This window comes from Ranitomeya imitator, unplaced genomic scaffold, assembly GCF_032444005.1.
Source record: "Ranitomeya imitator isolate aRanImi1 unplaced genomic scaffold, aRanImi1.pri SCAFFOLD_951, whole genome shotgun sequence".
In the NCBI taxonomy this organism is placed as follows: Eukaryota; Metazoa; Chordata; class Amphibia; order Anura; family Dendrobatidae; genus Ranitomeya; species Ranitomeya imitator.
The window spans coordinates 19256-38213 of record NW_027194835.1 but is presented as its reverse complement, the minus strand read 5'-3'; the positions used below and the strand labels follow the sequence as shown (position 1 = coordinate 38213).

Genomic DNA, 18958 nt, shown 5'->3' with positions numbered 1-18958 from the left:
TTATGAGACTGACGCGCTACCTACTGCGCTAACGAGGCAAGACACACAAGCTAATCTGCAGACACTTCTTGTGCAAGGCACAAAACTTATTTTTTTCATATTGTCAACGAGCTTGAAGGTATCTATTCCCATATGGTCTAGCGGTTAGGATTCCTGGTTTTCACCCAGGCGGCCCGGGTTCGACTCCCGGTATGGGAATTCACTTTTTTCTGTACTACTGCCAACATTCAAAGACTGAAATGTGTTTTGCAAATAAAAGTACTTCAGATAGAATTTGCACTTTGCAGTCAAAAATGCTGAACACCAGGGTATTTTTCATTCATTCTGACCTTTTGCACAAGATTTAATTTTGTTTCATAGCTTAACTCATTCTCAACTACACCTTTTTACTCCAAAGTGTTAGGGGCCCAACAATCCATGTGTTCTGTCTGTCATTAGGGCTCCTACTTCATTTCCAATCGGAAACATTTCAGAAATTAATGGGAAAGTTCTGAGTTGGTAACACAGTCTCCTGAGAAAAGGAGGGAGTAGTACCACATGTGAGGAATAAACTCATATTCTTCAGATTGCCAACTGATATGCTAATTATGGTGTTCATGTGGAAAGTTTTAGCTTTAGTAATGTAAAATTGATTTAATCAAAGCAAAAAACTTCTTTTTTTTTTTTTTTTTTTTTTTTTTAAACCTGTCTTGTTGGTTAGTGTAAAGCTTGCCCCATGCGGAAAAGGACCTAGCATCGCTGGTTGACTGGTTCAATTCCTGCTATGGGAGTGACCTCCTTTGGCATATGTACGCACATTCAAAAACTGCCACAAACCTTGTAGATGGAATCAGTTTAGGTTGGAACTGCTCTATGCAGCAAAAATGTCAACCACCAGAGTTTTGGGTTATTTATTTGCACCACATACCATTTGAGGTCAACGCTCAAACCATTCTTATTTCTCACTTGTAACTCCTAGGTTTTAAGGGACTCAGCAACCCTTTTTTCCCTGTCTGTTATTAGAGCTCTCCTCTTTGCTGCAATCGGTTATGTTTTGGTACTGAATGGGAAAAATCGGTGGCTCTCTAGCAAAGATGGAGACAGAATTGATTGAAAAAACAAGGGGCCAGTGCCTCTTCTGAGCATCAAAAGTTCAACCTTTAGCTTATGAGACGGATTTGCTTCCTACTGTGTTAACGAGGCAAGTTGCGCAAATTGAACTGCAGAAGTTTCTTGTGTCAAGTAGTAAACTTCTTTTTTTTACATTGTCACTGATACCGCTATGCATCATTTCCCATATGGTCTAGCGGTTAGGATTCCTGGTTCTCACCCAGGCGGCCCGGGTTCGACTCCCGGTATGGGAAAGTACCCTTTTCTGTACTAACTACTGATGCGTTATTTTCAGTCAAACGTATCTCAGGTACAATTTGGACTTAACCGTCAAAAATGCTGAGCACCAGCTTTTTGTCCATTCATTGCGACTTTTGGCGCAAGACTGAGTTTGGTTTCATAGCTCAAATCATTCCCAACTACCTCTTTTTACACCAAAGGTGTTAAGAGACTCAACAACCCATTTGTACTGTCTGTCATTTGGGCTCACAATTCCTTAATTATCAGAATCGTTTTAGAACTGAAAGGGAAAGTTCTAAATTGGGGACAATATCTCTTAAGAAAAGAGGAATATGCTGCCCCGTGTGAGGATCGAACTCACGACCTTCAGATTATGAGACTGACGCGCTACCTACTGCGCTAACGAGGCAAGACACACAAGCTAATCTGCAGACACTTCTTGTGCAAGGCACGAAACTTATTTTTTTCATATTGTCAACGAGCTTGAAGGTATCTATTCCCATATGGTCTAGCGGTTAGGATTCCTGGTTTTCACCCAGGCGGCCCGGGTTCGACTCCCGGTATGGGAATTCACTTTTTTCTGTACTACTGCCAACATTCAAAGACTGAAATGTGTTTTGCAAATAAAAGTACTTCAGATAGAATTTGCACTTTGCAGTCAAAAATGCTGAACACCAGGGTATTTTTCATTCATTCTGACCTTTTGCACAAGATTTAATTTTGTTTCATAGCTTAACTCATTCTCAACTACACCTTTTTACTCCAAAGTGTTAGGGGCCCAACAATCCATGTGTTCTGTCTGTCATTAGGGCTCCTACTTCATTTCCAATCGGAAACATTTCAGAAATTAATGGGAAAGTTCTGAGTTGGTAACACAGTCTCCTGAGAAAAGGAGGGAGTAGTACCACATGTGAGGAATAAACTCATATTCTTCAGATTGCCAACTGATATGCTAATTATGGTGTTCATGTGGAAAGTTTTAGCTTTAGTAATGTAAAATTGATTTAATCAAAGCAAAAAACTTCTTTTTTTTTTTTTTTTTTTTTTTTTTTTTAAACCTGTCTTGTTGGTTAGTGTAAAGCTTGCCCCATGCGGAAAAGGACCTAGCATCGCTGGTTGACTGGTTCAATTCCTGCTATGGGAGTGACCTCCTTTGGCATATGTACGCACATTCAAAAACTGCCACAAACCTTGTAGATGGAATCAGTTTAGGTTGGAACTGCTCTATGCAGCAAAAATGTCAACCACCAGAGTTTTGGGTTATTTATTTGCACCACATACCATTTGAGGTCAACGCTCAAACCATTCTTATTTCTCACTTGTAACTCCTAGGTTTTAAGGGACTCAGCAACCCTTTTTTCCCTGTCTGTTATTAGAGCTCTCCTCTTTGCTGCAATCGGTTATGTTTTGGTACTGAATGGGAAAAATCGGTGGCTCTCTAGCAAAGATGGAGACAGAATTGATTGAAAAAACAAGGGGCCAGTGCCTCTTCTGAGCATCAAAAGTTCAACCTTTAGCTTATGAGACGGATTTGCTTCCTACTGTGTTAAGGAGGCAAGTTGCGCAAATTGAACTGCAGAAGTTTCTTGTGTCAAGTAGTAAACTTCTTTTTTTTACATTGTCACTGATACCGCTATGCATCATTTCCCATATGGTCTAGCGGTTAGGATTCCTGGTTCTCACCCAGGCGGCCCGGGTTCGACTCCCGGTATGGGAAAGTACCCTTTTCTGTACTAACTACTGATGCGTTATTTTCAGTCAAACGTATCTCAGGTACAATTTGGACTTAACCGTCAAAAATGCTGAGCACCAGCTTTTTGTCCATTCATTGCGACTTTTGGCGCAAGACTGAGTTTGGTTTCATAGCTCAAATCATTCCCAACTACCTCTTTTTACACCAAAGGTGTTAAGAGACTCAACAACCCATTTGTACTGTCTGTCATTTGGGCTCACAATTCCTTAATTATCAGAATCGTTTTAGAACTGAAAGGGAAAGTTCTAAATTGGGGACAATATCTCTTAAGAAAAGAGGAATATGCTGCCCCGTGTGAGGATCGAACTCACGACCTTCAGATTATGAGACTGACGCGCTACCTACTGCGCTAACGAGGCAAGACACACAAGCTAATCTGCAGACACTTCTTGTGCAAGGCACAAAACTTATTTTTTTCATATTGTCAACGAGCTTGAAGGTATCTATTCCCATATGGTCTAGCGGTTAGGATTCCTGGTTTTCACCCAGGCGGCCCGGGTTCGACTCCCGGTATGGGAATTCACTTTTTTCTGTACTACTGCCAACATTCAAAGACTGAAATGTGTTTTGCAAATAAAAGTACTTCAGATAGAATTTGCACTTTGCAGTCAAAAATGCTGAACACCAGGGTATTTTTCATTCATTCTGACCTTTTGCACAAGATTTAATTTTGTTTCATAGCTTAACTCATTCTCAACTACACCTTTTTACTCCAAAGTGTTAGGGGCCCAACAATCCATGTGTTCTGTCTGTCATTAGGGCTCCTACTTCATTTCCAATCGGAAACATTTCAGAAATTAATGGGAAAGTTCTGAGTTGGTAACACAGTCTCCTGAGAAAAGGAGGGAGTAGTACCACATGTGAGGAATAAACTCATATTCTTCAGATTGCCAACTGATATGCTAATTATGGTGTTCATGTGGAAAGTTTTAGCTTTAGTAATGTAAAATTGATTTAATCAAAGCAAAAAACTTCTTTTTTTTTTTTTTTTTTTTTTTTTTAAACCTGTCTTGTTGGTTAGTGTAAAGCTTGCCCCATGCGGAAAAGGACCTAGCATCGCTGGTTGACTGGTTCAATTCCTGCTATGGGAGTGACCTCCTTTGGCATATGTACGCACATTCAAAAACTGCCACAAACCTTGTAGATGGAATCAGTTTAGGTTGGAACTGCTCTATGCAGCAAAAATGTCAACCACCAGAGTTTTGGGTTATTTATTTGCACCACATACCATTTGAGGTCAACGCTCAAACCATTCTTATTTCTCACTTGTAACTCCTAGGTTTTAAGGGACTCAGCAACCCTTTTTTCCCTGTCTGTTATTAGAGCTCTCCTCTTTGCTGCAATCGGTTATGTTTTGGTACTGAATGGGAAAAATCGGTGGCTCTCTAGCAAAGATGGAGACAGAATTGATTGAAAAAACAAGGGGCCAGTGCCTCTTCTGAGCATCAAAAGTTCAACCTTTAGCTTATGAGACGGATTTGCTTCCTACTGTGTTAACGAGGCAAGTTGCGCAAATTGAACTGCAGAAGTTTCTTGTGTCAAGTAGTAAACTTCTTTTTTTTACATTGTCACTGATACCGCTATGCATCATTTCCCATATGGTCTAGCGGTTAGGATTCCTGGTTCTCACCCAGGCGGCCCGGGTTCGACTCCCGGTATGGGAAAGTACCCTTTTCTGTACTAACTACTGATGCGTTATTTTCAGTCAAACGTATCTCAGGTACAATTTGGACTTAACCGTCAAAAATGCTGAGCACCAGCTTTTTGTCCATTCATTGCGACTTTTGGCGCAAGACTGAGTTTGGTTTCATAGCTCAAATCATTCCCAACTACCTCTTTTTACACCAAAGGTGTTAAGAGACTCAACAACCCATTTGTACTGTCTGTCATTTGGGCTCACAATTCCTTAATTATCAGAATCGTTTTAGAACTGAAAGGGAAAGTTCTAAATTGGGGACAATATCTCTTAAGAAAAGAGGAATATGCTGCCCCGTGTGAGGATCGAACTCACGACCTTCAGATTATGAGACTGACGCGCTACCTACTGCGCTAACGAGGCAAGACACACAAGCTAATCTGCAGACACTTCTTGTGCAAGGCACGAAACTTATTTTTTTCATATTGTCAACGAGCTTGAAGGTATCTATTCCCATATGGTCTAGCGGTTAGGATTCCTGGTTTTCACCCAGGCGGCCCGGGTTCGACTCCCGGTATGGGAATTCACTTTTTTCTGTACTACTGCCAACATTCAAAGACTGAAATGTGTTTTGCAAATAAAAGTACTTCAGATAGAATTTGCACTTTGCAGTCAAAAATGCTGAACACCAGGGTATTTTTCATTCATTCTGACCTTTTGCACAAGATTTAATTTTGTTTCATAGCTTAACTCATTCTCAACTACACCTTTTTACTCCAAAGTGTTAGGGGCCCAACAATCCATGTGTTCTGTCTGTCATTAGGGCTCCTACTTCATTTCCAATCGGAAACATTTCAGAAATTAATGGGAAAGTTCTGAGTTGGTAACACAGTCTCCTGAGAAAAGGAGGGAGTAGTACCACATGTGAGGAATAAACTCATATTCTTCAGATTGCCAACTGATATGCTAATTATGGTGTTCATGTGGAAAGTTTTAGCTTTAGTAATGTAAAATTGATTTAATCAAAGCAAAAAACTTCTTTTTTTTTTTTTTTTTTTTTTTTTTTTTTTTTTAAACCTGTCTTGTTGGTTAGTGTAAAGCTTGCCCCATGCGGAAAAGGACCTAGCATCGCTGGTTGACTGGTTCAATTCCTGCTATGGGAGTGACCTCCTTTGGCATATGTACGCACATTCAAAAACTGCCACAAACCTTGTAGATGGAATCAGTTTAGGTTGGAACTGCTCTATGCAGCAAAAATGTCAACCACCAGAGTTTTGGGTTATTTATTTGCACCACATACCATTTGAGGTCAACGCTCAAACCATTCTTATTTCTCACTTGTAACTCCTAGGTTTTAAGGGACTCAGCAACCCTTTTTTCCCTGTCTGTTATTAGAGCTCTCCTCTTTGCTGCAATCGGTTATGTTTTGGTACTGAATGGGAAAAATCGGTGGCTCTCTAGCAAAGATGGAGACAGAATTGATTGAAAAAACAAGGGGCCAGTGCCTCTTCTGAGCATCAAAAGTTCAACCTTTAGCTTATGAGACGGATTTGCTTCCTACTGTGTTAACGAGGCAAGTTGCGCAAATTGAACTGCAGAAGTTTCTTGTGTCAAGTAGTAAACTTCTTTTTTTTACATTGTCACTGATACCGCTATGCATCATTTCCCATATGGTCTAGCGGTTAGGATTCCTGGTTCTCACCCAGGCGGCCCGGGTTCGACTCCCGGTATGGGAAAGTACCCTTTTCTGTACTAACTACTGATGCGTTATTTTCAGTCAAACGTATCTCAGGTACAATTTGGACTTAACCGTCAAAAATGCTGAGCACCAGCTTTTTGTCCATTCATTGCGACTTTTGGCGCAAGACTGAGTTTGGTTTCATAGCTCAAATCATTCCCAACTACCTCTTTTTACACCAAAGGTGTTAAGAGACTCAACAACCCATTTGTACTGTCTGTCATTTGGGCTCACAATTCCTTAATTATCAGAATCGTTTTAGAACTGAAAGGGAAAGTTCTAAATTGGGGACAATATCTCTTAAGAAAAGAGGAATATGCTGCCCCGTGTGAGGATCGAACTCACGACCTTCAGATTATGAGACTGACGCGCTACCTACTGCGCTAACGAGGCAAGACACACAAGCTAATCTGCAGACACTTCTTGTGCAAGGCACGAAACTTATTTTTTTCATATTGTCAACGAGCTTGAAGGTATCTATTCCCATATGGTCTAGCGGTTAGGATTCCTGGTTTTCACCCAGGCGGCCCGGGTTCGACTCCCGGTATGGGAATTCACTTTTTTCTGTACTACTGCCAACATTCAAAGACTGAAATGTGTTTTGCAAATAAAAGTACTTCAGATAGAATTTGCACTTTGCAGTCAAAAATGCTGAACACCAGGGTATTTTTCATTCATTCTGACCTTTTGCACAAGATTTAATTTTGTTTCATAGCTTAACTCATTCTCAACTACACCTTTTTACTCCAAAGTGTTAGGGGCCCAACAATCCATGTGTTCTGTCTGTCATTAGGGCTCCTACTTCATTTCCAATCGGAAACATTTCAGAAATTAATGGGAAAGTTCTGAGTTGGTAACACAGTCTCCTGAGAAAAGGAGGGAGTAGTACCACATGTGAGGAATAAACTCATATTCTTCAGATTGCCAACTGATATGCTAATTATGGTGTTCATGTGGAAAGTTTTAGCTTTAGTAATGTAAAATTGATTTAATCAAAGCAAAAAACTTCTTTTTTTTTTTTTTTTTTTTTTTTTTTTTTTTTAAACCTGTCTTGTTGGTTAGTGTAAAGCTTGCCCCATGCGGAAAAGGACCTAGCATCGCTGGTTGACTGGTTCAATTCCTGCTATGGGAGTGACCTCCTTTGGCATATGTACGCACATTCAAAAACTGCCACAAACCTTGTAGATGGAATCAGTTTAGGTTGGAACTGCTCTATGCAGCAAAAATGTCAACCACCAGAGTTTTGGGTTATTTATTTGCACCACATACCATTTGAGGTCAACGCTCAAACCATTCTTATTTCTCACTTGTAACTCCTAGGTTTTAAGGGACTCAGCAACCCTTTTTTCCCTGTCTGTTATTAGAGCTCTCCTCTTTGCTGCAATCGGTTATGTTTTGGTACTGAATGGGAAAAATCGGTGGCTCTCTAGCAAAGATGGAGACAGAATTGATTGAAAAAACAAGGGGCCAGTGCCTCTTCTGAGCATCAAAAGTTCAACCTTTAGCTTATGAGACGGATTTGCTTCCTACTGTGTTAAGGAGGCAAGTTGCGCAAATTGAACTGCAGAAGTTTCTTGTGTCAAGTAGTAAACTTCTTTTTTTTACATTGTCACTGATACCGCTATGCATCATTTCCCATATGGTCTAGCGGTTAGGATTCCTGGTTCTCACCCAGGCGGCCCGGGTTCGACTCCCGGTATGGGAAAGTACCCTTTTCTGTACTAACTACTGATGCGTTATTTTCAGTCAAACGTATCTCAGGTACAATTTGGACTTAACCGTCAAAAATGCTGAGCACCAGCTTTTTGTCCATTCATTGCGACTTTTGGCGCAAGACTGAGTTTGGTTTCATAGCTCAAATCATTCCCAACTACCTCTTTTTACACCAAAGGTGTTAAGAGACTCAACAACCCATTTGTACTGTCTGTCATTTGGGCTCACAATTCCTTAATTATCAGAATCGTTTTAGAACTGAAAGGGAAAGTTCTAAATTGGGGACAATATCTCTTAAGAAAAGAGGAATATGCTGCCCCGTGTGAGGATCGAACTCACGACCTTCAGATTATGAGACTGACGCGCTACCTACTGCGCTAACGAGGCAAGACACACAAGCTAATCTGCAGACACTTCTTGTGCAAGGCACGAAACTTATTTTTTTCATATTGTCAACGAGCTTGAAGGTATCTATTCCCATATGGTCTAGCGGTTAGGATTCCTGGTTTTCACCCAGGCGGCCCGGGTTCGACTCCCGGTATGGGAATTCACTTTTTTCTGTACTACTGCCAACATTCAAAGACTGAAATGTGTTTTGCAAATAAAAGTACTTCAGATAGAATTTGCACTTTGCAGTCAAAAATGCTGAACACCAGGGTATTTTTCATTCATTCTGACCTTTTGCACAAGATTTAATTTTGTTTCATAGCTTAACTCATTCTCAACTACACCTTTTTACTCCAAAGTGTTAGGGGCCCAACAATCCATGTGTTCTGTCTGTCATTAGGGCTCCTACTTCATTTCCAATCGGAAACATTTCAGAAATTAATGGGAAAGTTCTGAGTTGGTAACACAGTCTCCTGAGAAAAGGAGGGAGTAGTACCACATGTGAGGAATAAACTCATATTCTTCAGATTGCCAACTGATATGCTAATTATGGTGTTCATGTGGAAAGTTTTAGCTTTAGTAATGTAAAATTGATTTAATCAAAGCAAAAAACTTCTTTTTTTTTTTTTTTTTTTTTTTTTTTTTTTTAAACCTGTCTTGTTGGTTAGTGTAAAGCTTGCCCCATGCGGAAAAGGACCTAGCATCGCTGGTTGACTGGTTCAATTCCTGCTATGGGAGTGACCTCCTTTGGCATATGTACGCACATTCAAAAACTGCCACAAACCTTGTAGATGGAATCAGTTTAGGTTGGAACTGCTCTATGCAGCAAAAATGTCAACCACCAGAGTTTTGGGTTATTTATTTGCACCACATACCATTTGAGGTCAACGCTCAAACCATTCTTATTTCTCACTTGTAACTCCTAGGTTTTAAGGGACTCAGCAACCCTTTTTTCCCTGTCTGTTATTAGAGCTCTCCTCTTTGCTGCAATCGGTTATGTTTTGGTACTGAATGGGAAAAATCGGTGGCTCTCTAGAAAAGATGGAGACAGAATTGATTGAAAAAACAAGGGGCCAGTGCCTCTTCTGAGCATCAAAAGTTCAACCTTTAGCTTATGAGACGGATTTGCTTCCTACTGTGTTAAGGAGGCAAGTTGCGCAAATTGAACTGCAGAAGTTTCTTGTGTCAAGTAGTAAACTTCTTTTTTTTACATTGTCACTGATACCGCTATGCATCATTTCCCATATGGTCTAGCGGTTAGGATTCCTGGTTCTCACCCAGGCGGCCCGGGTTCGACTCCCGGTATGGGAAAGTACCCTTTTCTGTACTAACTACTGATGCGTTATTTTCAGTCAAACGTATCTCAGGTACAATTTGGACTTAACCGTCAAAAATGCTGAGCACCAGCTTTTTGTCCATTCATTGCGACTTTTGGCGCAAGACTGAGTTTGGTTTCATAGCTCAAATCATTCCCAACTACCTCTTTTTACACCAAAGGTGTTAAGAGACTCAACAACCCATTTGTACTGTCTGTCATTTGGGCTCACAATTCCTTAATTATCAGAATCGTTTTAGAACTGAAAGGGAAAGTTCTAAATTGGGGACAATATCTCTTAAGAAAAGAGGAATATGCTGCCCCGTGTGAGGATCGAACTCACGACCTTCAGATTATGAGACTGACGCGCTACCTACTGCGCTAACGAGGCAAGACACACAAGCTAATCTGCAGACACTTCTTGTGCAAGGCACAAAACTTATTTTTTTCATATTGTCAACGAGCTTGAAGGTATCTATTCCCATATGGTCTAGCGGTTAGGATTCCTGGTTTTCACCCAGGCGGCCCGGGTTCGACTCCCGGTATGGGAATTCACTTTTTTCTGTACTACTGCCAACATTCAAAGACTGAAATGTGTTTTGCAAATAAAAGTACTTCAGATAGAATTTGCACTTTGCAGTCAAAAATGCTGAACACCAGGGTATTTTTCATTCATTCTGACCTTTTGCACAAGATTTAATTTTGTTTCATAGCTTAACTCATTCTCAACTACACCTTTTTACTCCAAAGTGTTAGGGGCCCAACAATCCATGTGTTCTGTCTGTCATTAGGGCTCCTACTTCATTTCCAATCGGAAACATTTCAGAAATTAATGGGAAAGTTCTGAGTTGGTAACACAGTCTCCTGAGAAAAGGAGGGAGTAGTACCACATGTGAGGAATAAACTCATATTCTTCAGATTGCCAACTGATATGCTAATTATGGTGTTCATGTGGAAAGTTTTAGCTTTAGTAATGTAAAATTGATTTAATCAAAGCAAAAAACTTCTTTTTTTTTTTTTTTTTTTTTTTTTTAAACCTGTCTTGTTGGTTAGTGTAAAGCTTGCCCCATGCGGAAAAGGACCTAGCATCGCTGGTTGACTGGTTCAATTCCTGCTATGGGAGTGACCTCCTTTGGCATATGTACGCACATTCAAAAACTGCCACAAACCTTGTAGATGGAATCAGTTTAGGTTGGAACTGCTCTATGCAGCAAAAATGTCAACCACCAGAGTTTTGGGTTATTTATTTGCACCACATACCATTTGAGGTCAACGCTCAAACCATTCTTATTTCTCACTTGTAACTCCTAGGTTTTAAGGGACTCAGCAACCCTTTTTTCCCTGTCTGTTATTAGAGCTCTCCTCTTTGCTGCAATCGGTTATGTTTTGGTACTGAATGGGAAAAATCGGTGGCTCTCTAGCAAAGATGGAGACAGAATTGATTGAAAAAACAAGGGGCCAGTGCCTCTTCTGAGCATCAAAAGTTCAACCTTTAGCTTATGAGACGGATTTGCTTCCTACTGTGTTAAGGAGGCAAGTTGCGCAAATTGAACTGCAGAAGTTTCTTGTGTCAAGTAGTAAACTTCTTTTTTTTACATTGTCACTGATACCGCTATGCATCATTTCCCATATGGTCTAGCGGTTAGGATTCCTGGTTCTCACCCAGGCGGCCCGGGTTCGACTCCCGGTATGGGAAAGTACCCTTTTCTGTACTAACTACTGATGCGTTATTTTCAGTCAAACGTATCTCAGGTACAATTTGGACTTAACCGTCAAAAATGCTGAGCACCAGCTTTTTGTCCATTCATTGCGACTTTTGGCGCAAGACTGAGTTTGGTTTCATAGCTCAAATCATTCCCAACTACCTCTTTTTACACCAAAGGTGTTAAGAGACTCAACAACCCATTTGTACTGTCTGTCATTTGGGCTCACAATTCCTTAATTATCAGAATCGTTTTAGAACTGAAAGGGAAAGTTCTAAATTGGGGACAATATCTCTTAAGAAAAGAGGAATATGCTGCCCCGTGTGAGGATCGAACTCACGACCTTCAGATTATGAGACTGACGCGCTACCTACTGCGCTAACGAGGCAAGACACACAAGCTAATCTGCAGACACTTCTTGTGCAAGGCACGAAACTTATTTTTTTCATATTGTCAACGAGCTTGAAGGTATCTATTCCCATATGGTCTAGCGGTTAGGATTCCTGGTTTTCACCCAGGCGGCCCGGGTTCGACTCCCGGTATGGGAATTCACTTTTTTCTGTACTACTGCCAACATTCAAAGACTGAAATGTGTTTTGCAAATAAAAGTACTTCAGATAGAATTTGCACTTTGCAGTCAAAAATGCTGAACACCAGGGTATTTTTCATTCATTCTGACCTTTTGCACAAGATTTAATTTTGTTTCATAGCTTAACTCATTCTCAACTACACCTTTTTACTCCAAAGTGTTAGGGGCCCAACAATCCATGTGTTCTGTCTGTCATTAGGGCTCCTACTTCATTTCCAATCGGAAACATTTCAGAAATTAATGGGAAAGTTCTGAGTTGGTAACACAGTCTCCTGAGAAAAGGAGGGAGTAGTACCACATGTGAGGAATAAACTCATATTCTTCAGATTGCCAACTGATATGCTAATTATGGTGTTCATGTGGAAAGTTTTAGCTTTAGTAATGTAAAATTGATTTAATCAAAGCAAAAAACTTCTTTTTTTTTTTTTTTTTTTTTTTTTTTTTTTTAAACCTGTCTTGTTGGTTAGTGTAAAGCTTGCCCCATGCGGAAAAGGACCTAGCATCGCTGGTTGACTGGTTCAATTCCTGCTATGGGAGTGACCTCCTTTGGCATATGTACGCACATTCAAAAACTGCCACAAACCTTGTAGATGGAATCAGTTTAGGTTGGAACTGCTCTATGCAGCAAAAATGTCAACCACCAGAGTTTTGGGTTATTTATTTGCACCACATACCATTTGAGGTCAACGCTCAAACCATTCTTATTTCTCACTTGTAACTCCTAGGTTTTAAGGGACTCAGCAACCCTTTTTTCCCTGTCTGTTATTAGAGCTCTCCTCTTTGCTGCAATCGGTTATGTTTTGGTACTGAATGGGAAAAATCGGTGGCTCTCTAGAAAAGATGGAGACAGAATTGATTGAAAAAACAAGGGGCCAGTGCCTCTTCTGAGCATCAAAAGTTCAACCTTTAGCTTATGAGACGGATTTGCTTCCTACTGTGTTAAGGAGGCAAGTTGCGCAAATTGAACTGCAGAAGTTTCTTGTGTCAAGTAGTAAACTTCTTTTTTTTACATTGTCACTGATACCGCTATGCATCATTTCCCATATGGTCTAGCGGTTAGGATTCCTGGTTCTCACCCAGGCGGCCCGGGTTCGACTCCCGGTATGGGAAAGTACCCTTTTCTGTACTAACTACTGATGCGTTATTTTCAGTCAAACGTATCTCAGGTACAATTTGGACTTAACCGTCAAAAATGCTGAGCACCAGCTTTTTGTCCATTCATTGCGACTTTTGGCGCAAGACTGAGTTTGGTTTCATAGCTCAAATCATTCCCAACTACCTCTTTTTACACCAAAGGTGTTAAGAGACTCAACAACCCATTTGTACTGTCTGTCATTTGGGCTCACAATTCCTTAATTATCAGAATCGTTTTAGAACTGAAAGGGAAAGTTCTAAATTGGGGACAATATCTCTTAAGAAAAGAGGAATATGCTGCCCCGTGTGAGGATCGAACTCACGACCTTCAGATTATGAGACTGACGCGCTACCTACTGCGCTAACGAGGCAAGACACACAAGCTAATCTGCAGACACTTCTTGTGCAAGGCACAAAACTTATTTTTTTCATATTGTCAACGAGCTTGAAGGTATCTATTCCCATATGGTCTAGCGGTTAGGATTCCTGGTTTTCACCCAGGCGGCCCGGGTTCGACTCCCGGTATGGGAATTCACTTTTTTCTGTACTACTGCCAACATTCAAAGACTGAAATGTGTTTTGCAAATAAAAGTACTTCAGATAGAATTTGCACTTTGCAGTCAAAAATGCTGAACACCAGGGTATTTTTCATTCATTCTGACCTTTTGCACAAGATTTAATTTTGTTTCATAGCTTAACTCATTCTCAACTACACCTTTTTACTCCAAAGTGTTAGGGGCCCAACAATCCATGTGTTCTGTCTGTCATTAGGGCTCCTACTTCATTTCCAATCGGAAACATTTCAGAAATTAATGGGAAAGTTCTGAGTTGGTAACACAGTCTCCTGAGAAAAGGAGGGAGTAGTACCACATGTGAGGAATAAACTCATATTCTTCAGATTGCCAACTGATATGCTAATTATGGTGTTCATGTGGAAAGTTTTAGCTTTAGTAATGTAAAATTGATTTAATCAAAGCAAAAAACTTCTTTTTTTTTTTTTTTTTTTTTTTTTTAAACCTGTCTTGTTGGTTAGTGTAAAGCTTGCCCCATGCGGAAAAGGACCTAGCATCGCTGGTTGACTGGTTCAATTCCTGCTATGGGAGTGACCTCCTTTGGCATATGTACGCACATTCAAAAACTGCCACAAACCTTGTAGATGGAATCAGTTTAGGTTGGAACTGCTCTATGCAGCAAAAATGTCAACCACCAGAGTTTTGGGTTATTTATTTGCACCACATACCATTTGAGGTCAACGCTCAAACCATTCTTATTTCTCACTTGTAACTCCTAGGTTTTAAGGGACTCAGCAACCCTTTTTTCCCTGTCTGTTATTAGAGCTCTCCTCTTTGCTGCAATCGGTTATGTTTTGGTACTGAATGGGAAAAATCGGTGGCTCTCTAGCAAAGATGGAGACAGAATTGATTGAAAAAACAAGGGGCCAGTGCCTCTTCTGAGCATCAAAAGTTCAACCTTTAGCTTATGAGACGGATTTGCTTCCTACTGTGTTAACGAGGCAAGTTGCGCAAATTGAACTGCAGAAGTTTCTTGTGTCAAGTAGTAAACTTCTTTTTTTTACATTGTCACTGATACCGCTATGCATCATTTCCCATATGGTCTAGCGGTTAGGATTCCTGGTTCTCACCCAGGCGGCCCGGGTTCGACTCCCGGTATGGGAAAGTACCCTTTTCTGTACTAACTACTGATGCGTTATTTTCAGTCAAACGTATCTCAGGTACAATTTGGACTTAACCGTCAAAAATGCTGAGCACCAGCTTTTTGTCCATTCATTGCGACTTTTGGCGCAAGACTGAGTTTGGTTTCATAGCTCAAATCATTCCCAACTACCTCTTTTTACACCAAAGGTGTTAAGAGACTCAACAACCCATTTGTACTGTCTGTCATTTGGGCTCACAATTCCTTAATTATCAGAATCGTTTTAGAACTGAAAGGGAAAGTTCTAAATTGGGGACAATATCTCTTAAGAAAAGAGGAATATGCTGCCCCGTGTGAGGATCGAACTCACGACCTTCAGATTATGAGACTGACGCGCTACCTACTGCGCTAACGAGGCAAGACACACAAGCTAATCTGCAGACACTTCTTGTGCAAGGCACGAAACTTATTTTTTTCATATTGTCAACGAGCTTGAAGGTATCTATTCCCATATGGTCTAGCGGTTAGGATTCCTGGTTTTCACCCAGACGGCCCGGGTTCGACTCCCGGTATGGGAATTCACTTTTTTCTGTACTACTGCCAACATTCAAAGACTGAAATGTGTTTTGCAAATAAAAGTACTTCAGATAGAATTTGCACTTTGCAGTCAAAAATGCTGAACACCAGGGTATTTTTCATTCATTCTGACCTTTTGCACAAGATTTAATTTTGTTTCATAGCTTAACTCATTCTCAACTACACCTTTTTACTCCAAAGTGTTAGGGGCCCAACAATCCATGTGTTCTGTCTGTCATTAGGGCTCCTACTTCATTTCCAATCGGAAACATTTCAGAAATTAATGGGAAAGTTCTGAGTTGGTAACACAGTCTCCTGAGAAAAGGAGGGAGTAGTACCACATGTGAGGAATAAACTCATATTCTTCAGATTGCCAACTGATATGCTAATTATGGTGTTCATGTGGAAAGTTTTAGCTTTAGTAATGTAAAATTGATTTAATCAAAGCAAAAAACTTCTTTTTTTTTTTTTTTTTTTTTTTTTTAAACCTGTCTTGTTGGTTAGTGTAAAGCTTGCCCCATGCGGAAAAGGACCTAGCATCGCTGGTTGACTGGTTCAATTCCTGCTATGGGAGTGACCTCCTTTGGCATATGTACGCACATTCAAAAACTGCCACAAACCTTGTAGATGGAATCAGTTTAGGTTGGAACTGCTCTATGCAGCAAAAATGTCAACCACCAGAGTTTTGGGTTATTTATTTGCACCACATACCATTTGAGGTCAACGCTCAAACCATTCTTATTTCTCACTTGTAACTCCTAGGTTTTAAGGGACTCAGCAACCCTTTTTTCCCTGTCTGTTATTAGAGCTCTCCTCTTTGCTGCAATCGGTTATGTTTTGGTACTGAATGGGAAAAATCGGTGGCTCTCTAGCAAAGATGGAGACAGAATTGATTGAAAAAACAAGGGGCCAGTGCCTCTTCTGAGCATCAAAAGTTCAACCTTTAGCTTATGAGACGGATTTGCTTCCTACTGTGTTAACGAGGCAAGTTGCGCAAATTGAACTGCAGAAGTTTCTTGTGTCAAGTAGTAAACTTCTTTTTTTTACATTGTCACTGATACCGCTATGCATCATTTCCCATATGGTCTAGCGGTTAGGATTCCTGGTTCTCACCCAGGCGGCCCGGGTTCGACTCCCGGTATGGGAAAGTACCCTTTTCTGTACTAACTACTGATGCGTTATTTTCAGTCAAACGTATCTCAGGTACAATTTGGACTTAACCGTCAAAAATGCTGAGCACCAGCTTTTTGTCCATTCATTGCGACTTTTGGCGCAAGACTGAGTTTGGTTTCATAGCTCAAATCATTCCCAACTACCTCTTTTTACACCAAAGGTGTTAAGAGACTCAACAACCCATTTGTACTGTCTGTCATTTGGGCTCACAATTCCTTAATTATCAGAATCGTTTTAGAACTGAAAGGGAAAGTTCTAAATTGGGGACAATATCTCTTAAGAAAAGAGGAATATGCTGCCCCGTGTGAGGATCGAACTCACGACCTTCAGATTATGAGACTGACGCGCTACCTACTGCGCTAACGAGGCAAGACACACAAGCTAATCTGCAGACACTTCTTGTGCAAGGCACGAAACTTATTTTTTTCATATTGTCAACGAGCTTGAAGGTATCTATTCCCATATGGTCTAGCGGTTAGGATTCCTGGTTTTCACCCAGGCGGCCCGGGTTCGACTCCCGGTATGGGAATTCACTTTTTTCTGTACTACTGCCAACATTCAAAGACTGAAATGTGTTTTGCAAATAAAAGTACTTCAGATAGAATTTGCACTTTGCAGTCAAAAATGCTGAACACCAGGGTATTTTTCATTCATTCTGACCTTTTGCACAAGATTTAATTTTGTTTCATAGCTTAACTCATTCTCAACTACACCTTTTTACTCCAAAGTGTTAGGGGCCCAACAATCCATGTGTTCTGTCTGTCATTAGGGCTCCTACTTCATTTCCAATCGGAAACATTTCAGAAATTAATGGGAAAGTTCTGAGTTGGTAACACAGTCTCCTGAGAAAAGGAGGGAGTAGTACCACATGTGAGGAATAAACTCATATTCTTCAGATTGCCAACTGATATGCTAATTATGGTGTTCATGTGGAAAGTTTTAGCTTTAGTAATGTAAAATTGATTTAATCAAAGCAAAAAACTTCTTTTTTTTTTTTTTTTTTTTTTTTTTTTTTTTTAAACCTGTCTTGTTGGTTAGTGTAAAGCTTGCCCCATGCGGAAAAGGACCTAGCATCGCTGGTTGACTGGTTCAATTCCTGCTATGGGAGTGACCTCCTTTGGCATATGTACGCACATTCAAAAACTGCCACAAACCTTGTAGATGGAATCAGTTTAGGTTGGAACTGCTCTATGCAGCAAAAATGTCAACCACCAGAGTTTTGGGTTATTTATTTGCACCACATACCATTTGAGGTCAACGCTCAAACCATTCTTATTTCTCACTTGTAACTCCTAGGTTTTAAGGGACTCAGCAACCCTTTTTTCCCTGTCTGTTATTAGAGCTCTCCTCTTTGCTGCAATCGGTTATGTTTTGGTACTGAATGGGAAAAATCGGTGGCTCTCTAGCAAAGATGGAGACAGAATTGATTGAAAAAACAAGGGGCCAGTGCCTCTTCTGAGCATCAAAAGTTCAACCTTTAGCTTATGAGACGGATTTGCTTCCTACTGTGTTAAGGAGGCAAGTTGCGCAAATTGAACTGCAGAAGTTTCTTGTGTCAAGTAGTAAACTTCTTTTTTTTACATTGTCACTGATACCGCTATGCATCATTTCCCATATGGTCTAGCGGTTAGGATTCCTGGTTCTCACCCAGGCGGCCCGGGTTCGACTCCCGGTATGGGAAAGTACCCTTTTCTGTACTAACTACTGATGCGTTATTTTCAGTCAAACGTATCTCAGGTACAATTTGGACTTAACCGTCAAAAATGCTGAGCACCAGCTTTTTGTCCATTCATTGCGACTTTTGGCGCAAGACTGAGTTTGGTTTCATAGCTCAAATCATTCCCAACTACCTCTTTTTACACCAAAGGTGTTAAGAGACTCAACAACCCATTTGTACTGTCTGTCATTTGGGCTCACAATTCCTTAATTATCAGAATCGTTTTAGAACTGAAAGGGAAAGTTCTAAATTGGGGACAATATCTCTTAAGAAAAGAGGAATATGCTGCCCCGTGTGAGGATCGAACTCACGACCTTCAGATTATGAGACTGACGCGCTACCTACTGCGCTAACGAGGCAAGACACACAAGCTAATCTGCAGACACATCTTGTGCAAGGCACGAAACTTATTTTTTTCATATTGTCAACGAGCTTGAAGGTATCTATTCCCATATGGTCTAGCGGTTAGGATTCCTGGTTTTCACCCAGGCGGCCCGGGTTCGACTCCCGGTATGGGAATTCACTTTTTTCTGTACTACTGC

At 40.5% G+C, this 18958-nt stretch overlaps 30 non-coding genes across 30 annotated transcripts; 19 read left to right on the top strand and 11 right to left on the bottom strand.

Moving 5' to 3' along the window:
* Positions 1–1271: 1271 nt before the first annotated feature.
* TRNAE-CUC (transfer RNA glutamic acid (anticodon CUC)) lies at positions 1272–1343 on the top strand. The gene has a single exon. It is a non-coding gene; the product is annotated as a tRNA-Glu (tRNA).
* A 322-nt stretch (positions 1344–1665) lies between these two features.
* Positions 1666–1738, bottom strand: TRNAM-CAU (transfer RNA methionine (anticodon CAU)). Its single transcript has one exon. It is a non-coding gene; the product is annotated as a tRNA-Met (tRNA).
* Positions 1739–2974: 1236 nt separating this feature from the next.
* Positions 2975–3046, top strand: TRNAE-CUC (transfer RNA glutamic acid (anticodon CUC)). The gene has a single exon. It is a non-coding gene; the product is annotated as a tRNA-Glu (tRNA).
* Positions 3047–3368: 322 nt separating this feature from the next.
* Positions 3369–3441, bottom strand: TRNAM-CAU (transfer RNA methionine (anticodon CAU)). The gene has a single exon. It is a non-coding gene; the product is annotated as a tRNA-Met (tRNA).
* A 1233-nt stretch (positions 3442–4674) lies between these two features.
* Positions 4675–4746, top strand: TRNAE-CUC (transfer RNA glutamic acid (anticodon CUC)). Its single transcript has one exon. It is a non-coding gene; the product is annotated as a tRNA-Glu (tRNA).
* Positions 4747–5068: 322 nt separating this feature from the next.
* TRNAM-CAU (transfer RNA methionine (anticodon CAU)) lies at positions 5069–5141 on the bottom strand. Its single transcript has one exon. It is a non-coding gene; the product is annotated as a tRNA-Met (tRNA).
* An 88-nt stretch (positions 5142–5229) lies between these two features.
* TRNAE-UUC (transfer RNA glutamic acid (anticodon UUC)) lies at positions 5230–5301 on the top strand. Its single transcript has one exon. It is a non-coding gene; the product is annotated as a tRNA-Glu (tRNA).
* Positions 5302–6382: 1081 nt separating this feature from the next.
* Positions 6383–6454, top strand: TRNAE-CUC (transfer RNA glutamic acid (anticodon CUC)). The gene has a single exon. It is a non-coding gene; the product is annotated as a tRNA-Glu (tRNA).
* Positions 6455–6776: 322 nt separating this feature from the next.
* On the bottom strand, positions 6777–6849 carry TRNAM-CAU (transfer RNA methionine (anticodon CAU)). Its single transcript has one exon. It is a non-coding gene; the product is annotated as a tRNA-Met (tRNA).
* Positions 6850–6937: 88 nt separating this feature from the next.
* On the top strand, positions 6938–7009 carry TRNAE-UUC (transfer RNA glutamic acid (anticodon UUC)). The gene has a single exon. It is a non-coding gene; the product is annotated as a tRNA-Glu (tRNA).
* A 1080-nt stretch (positions 7010–8089) lies between these two features.
* TRNAE-CUC (transfer RNA glutamic acid (anticodon CUC)) lies at positions 8090–8161 on the top strand. Its single transcript has one exon. It is a non-coding gene; the product is annotated as a tRNA-Glu (tRNA).
* A 322-nt stretch (positions 8162–8483) lies between these two features.
* TRNAM-CAU (transfer RNA methionine (anticodon CAU)) lies at positions 8484–8556 on the bottom strand. Its single transcript has one exon. It is a non-coding gene; the product is annotated as a tRNA-Met (tRNA).
* An 88-nt stretch (positions 8557–8644) lies between these two features.
* On the top strand, positions 8645–8716 carry TRNAE-UUC (transfer RNA glutamic acid (anticodon UUC)). The gene has a single exon. It is a non-coding gene; the product is annotated as a tRNA-Glu (tRNA).
* Positions 8717–9795: 1079 nt separating this feature from the next.
* TRNAE-CUC (transfer RNA glutamic acid (anticodon CUC)) lies at positions 9796–9867 on the top strand. The gene has a single exon. It is a non-coding gene; the product is annotated as a tRNA-Glu (tRNA).
* Positions 9868–10189: 322 nt separating this feature from the next.
* Positions 10190–10262, bottom strand: TRNAM-CAU (transfer RNA methionine (anticodon CAU)). Its single transcript has one exon. It is a non-coding gene; the product is annotated as a tRNA-Met (tRNA).
* An 88-nt stretch (positions 10263–10350) lies between these two features.
* TRNAE-UUC (transfer RNA glutamic acid (anticodon UUC)) lies at positions 10351–10422 on the top strand. Its single transcript has one exon. It is a non-coding gene; the product is annotated as a tRNA-Glu (tRNA).
* Positions 10423–11495: 1073 nt separating this feature from the next.
* On the top strand, positions 11496–11567 carry TRNAE-CUC (transfer RNA glutamic acid (anticodon CUC)). The gene has a single exon. It is a non-coding gene; the product is annotated as a tRNA-Glu (tRNA).
* Positions 11568–11889: 322 nt separating this feature from the next.
* On the bottom strand, positions 11890–11962 carry TRNAM-CAU (transfer RNA methionine (anticodon CAU)). Its single transcript has one exon. It is a non-coding gene; the product is annotated as a tRNA-Met (tRNA).
* An 88-nt stretch (positions 11963–12050) lies between these two features.
* On the top strand, positions 12051–12122 carry TRNAE-UUC (transfer RNA glutamic acid (anticodon UUC)). Its single transcript has one exon. It is a non-coding gene; the product is annotated as a tRNA-Glu (tRNA).
* A 1079-nt stretch (positions 12123–13201) lies between these two features.
* TRNAE-CUC (transfer RNA glutamic acid (anticodon CUC)) lies at positions 13202–13273 on the top strand. The gene has a single exon. It is a non-coding gene; the product is annotated as a tRNA-Glu (tRNA).
* Positions 13274–13595: 322 nt separating this feature from the next.
* Positions 13596–13668, bottom strand: TRNAM-CAU (transfer RNA methionine (anticodon CAU)). The gene has a single exon. It is a non-coding gene; the product is annotated as a tRNA-Met (tRNA).
* Positions 13669–13756: 88 nt separating this feature from the next.
* On the top strand, positions 13757–13828 carry TRNAE-UUC (transfer RNA glutamic acid (anticodon UUC)). The gene has a single exon. It is a non-coding gene; the product is annotated as a tRNA-Glu (tRNA).
* Positions 13829–14901: 1073 nt separating this feature from the next.
* Positions 14902–14973, top strand: TRNAE-CUC (transfer RNA glutamic acid (anticodon CUC)). Its single transcript has one exon. It is a non-coding gene; the product is annotated as a tRNA-Glu (tRNA).
* A 322-nt stretch (positions 14974–15295) lies between these two features.
* TRNAM-CAU (transfer RNA methionine (anticodon CAU)) lies at positions 15296–15368 on the bottom strand. Its single transcript has one exon. It is a non-coding gene; the product is annotated as a tRNA-Met (tRNA).
* Positions 15369–16601: 1233 nt separating this feature from the next.
* On the top strand, positions 16602–16673 carry TRNAE-CUC (transfer RNA glutamic acid (anticodon CUC)). Its single transcript has one exon. It is a non-coding gene; the product is annotated as a tRNA-Glu (tRNA).
* A 322-nt stretch (positions 16674–16995) lies between these two features.
* On the bottom strand, positions 16996–17068 carry TRNAM-CAU (transfer RNA methionine (anticodon CAU)). The gene has a single exon. It is a non-coding gene; the product is annotated as a tRNA-Met (tRNA).
* An 88-nt stretch (positions 17069–17156) lies between these two features.
* TRNAE-UUC (transfer RNA glutamic acid (anticodon UUC)) lies at positions 17157–17228 on the top strand. Its single transcript has one exon. It is a non-coding gene; the product is annotated as a tRNA-Glu (tRNA).
* A 1080-nt stretch (positions 17229–18308) lies between these two features.
* On the top strand, positions 18309–18380 carry TRNAE-CUC (transfer RNA glutamic acid (anticodon CUC)). Its single transcript has one exon. It is a non-coding gene; the product is annotated as a tRNA-Glu (tRNA).
* Positions 18381–18702: 322 nt separating this feature from the next.
* TRNAM-CAU (transfer RNA methionine (anticodon CAU)) lies at positions 18703–18775 on the bottom strand. Its single transcript has one exon. It is a non-coding gene; the product is annotated as a tRNA-Met (tRNA).
* An 88-nt stretch (positions 18776–18863) lies between these two features.
* TRNAE-UUC (transfer RNA glutamic acid (anticodon UUC)) lies at positions 18864–18935 on the top strand. The gene has a single exon. It is a non-coding gene; the product is annotated as a tRNA-Glu (tRNA).
* The last annotated feature ends 23 nt before the right edge of the window (positions 18936–18958 follow it).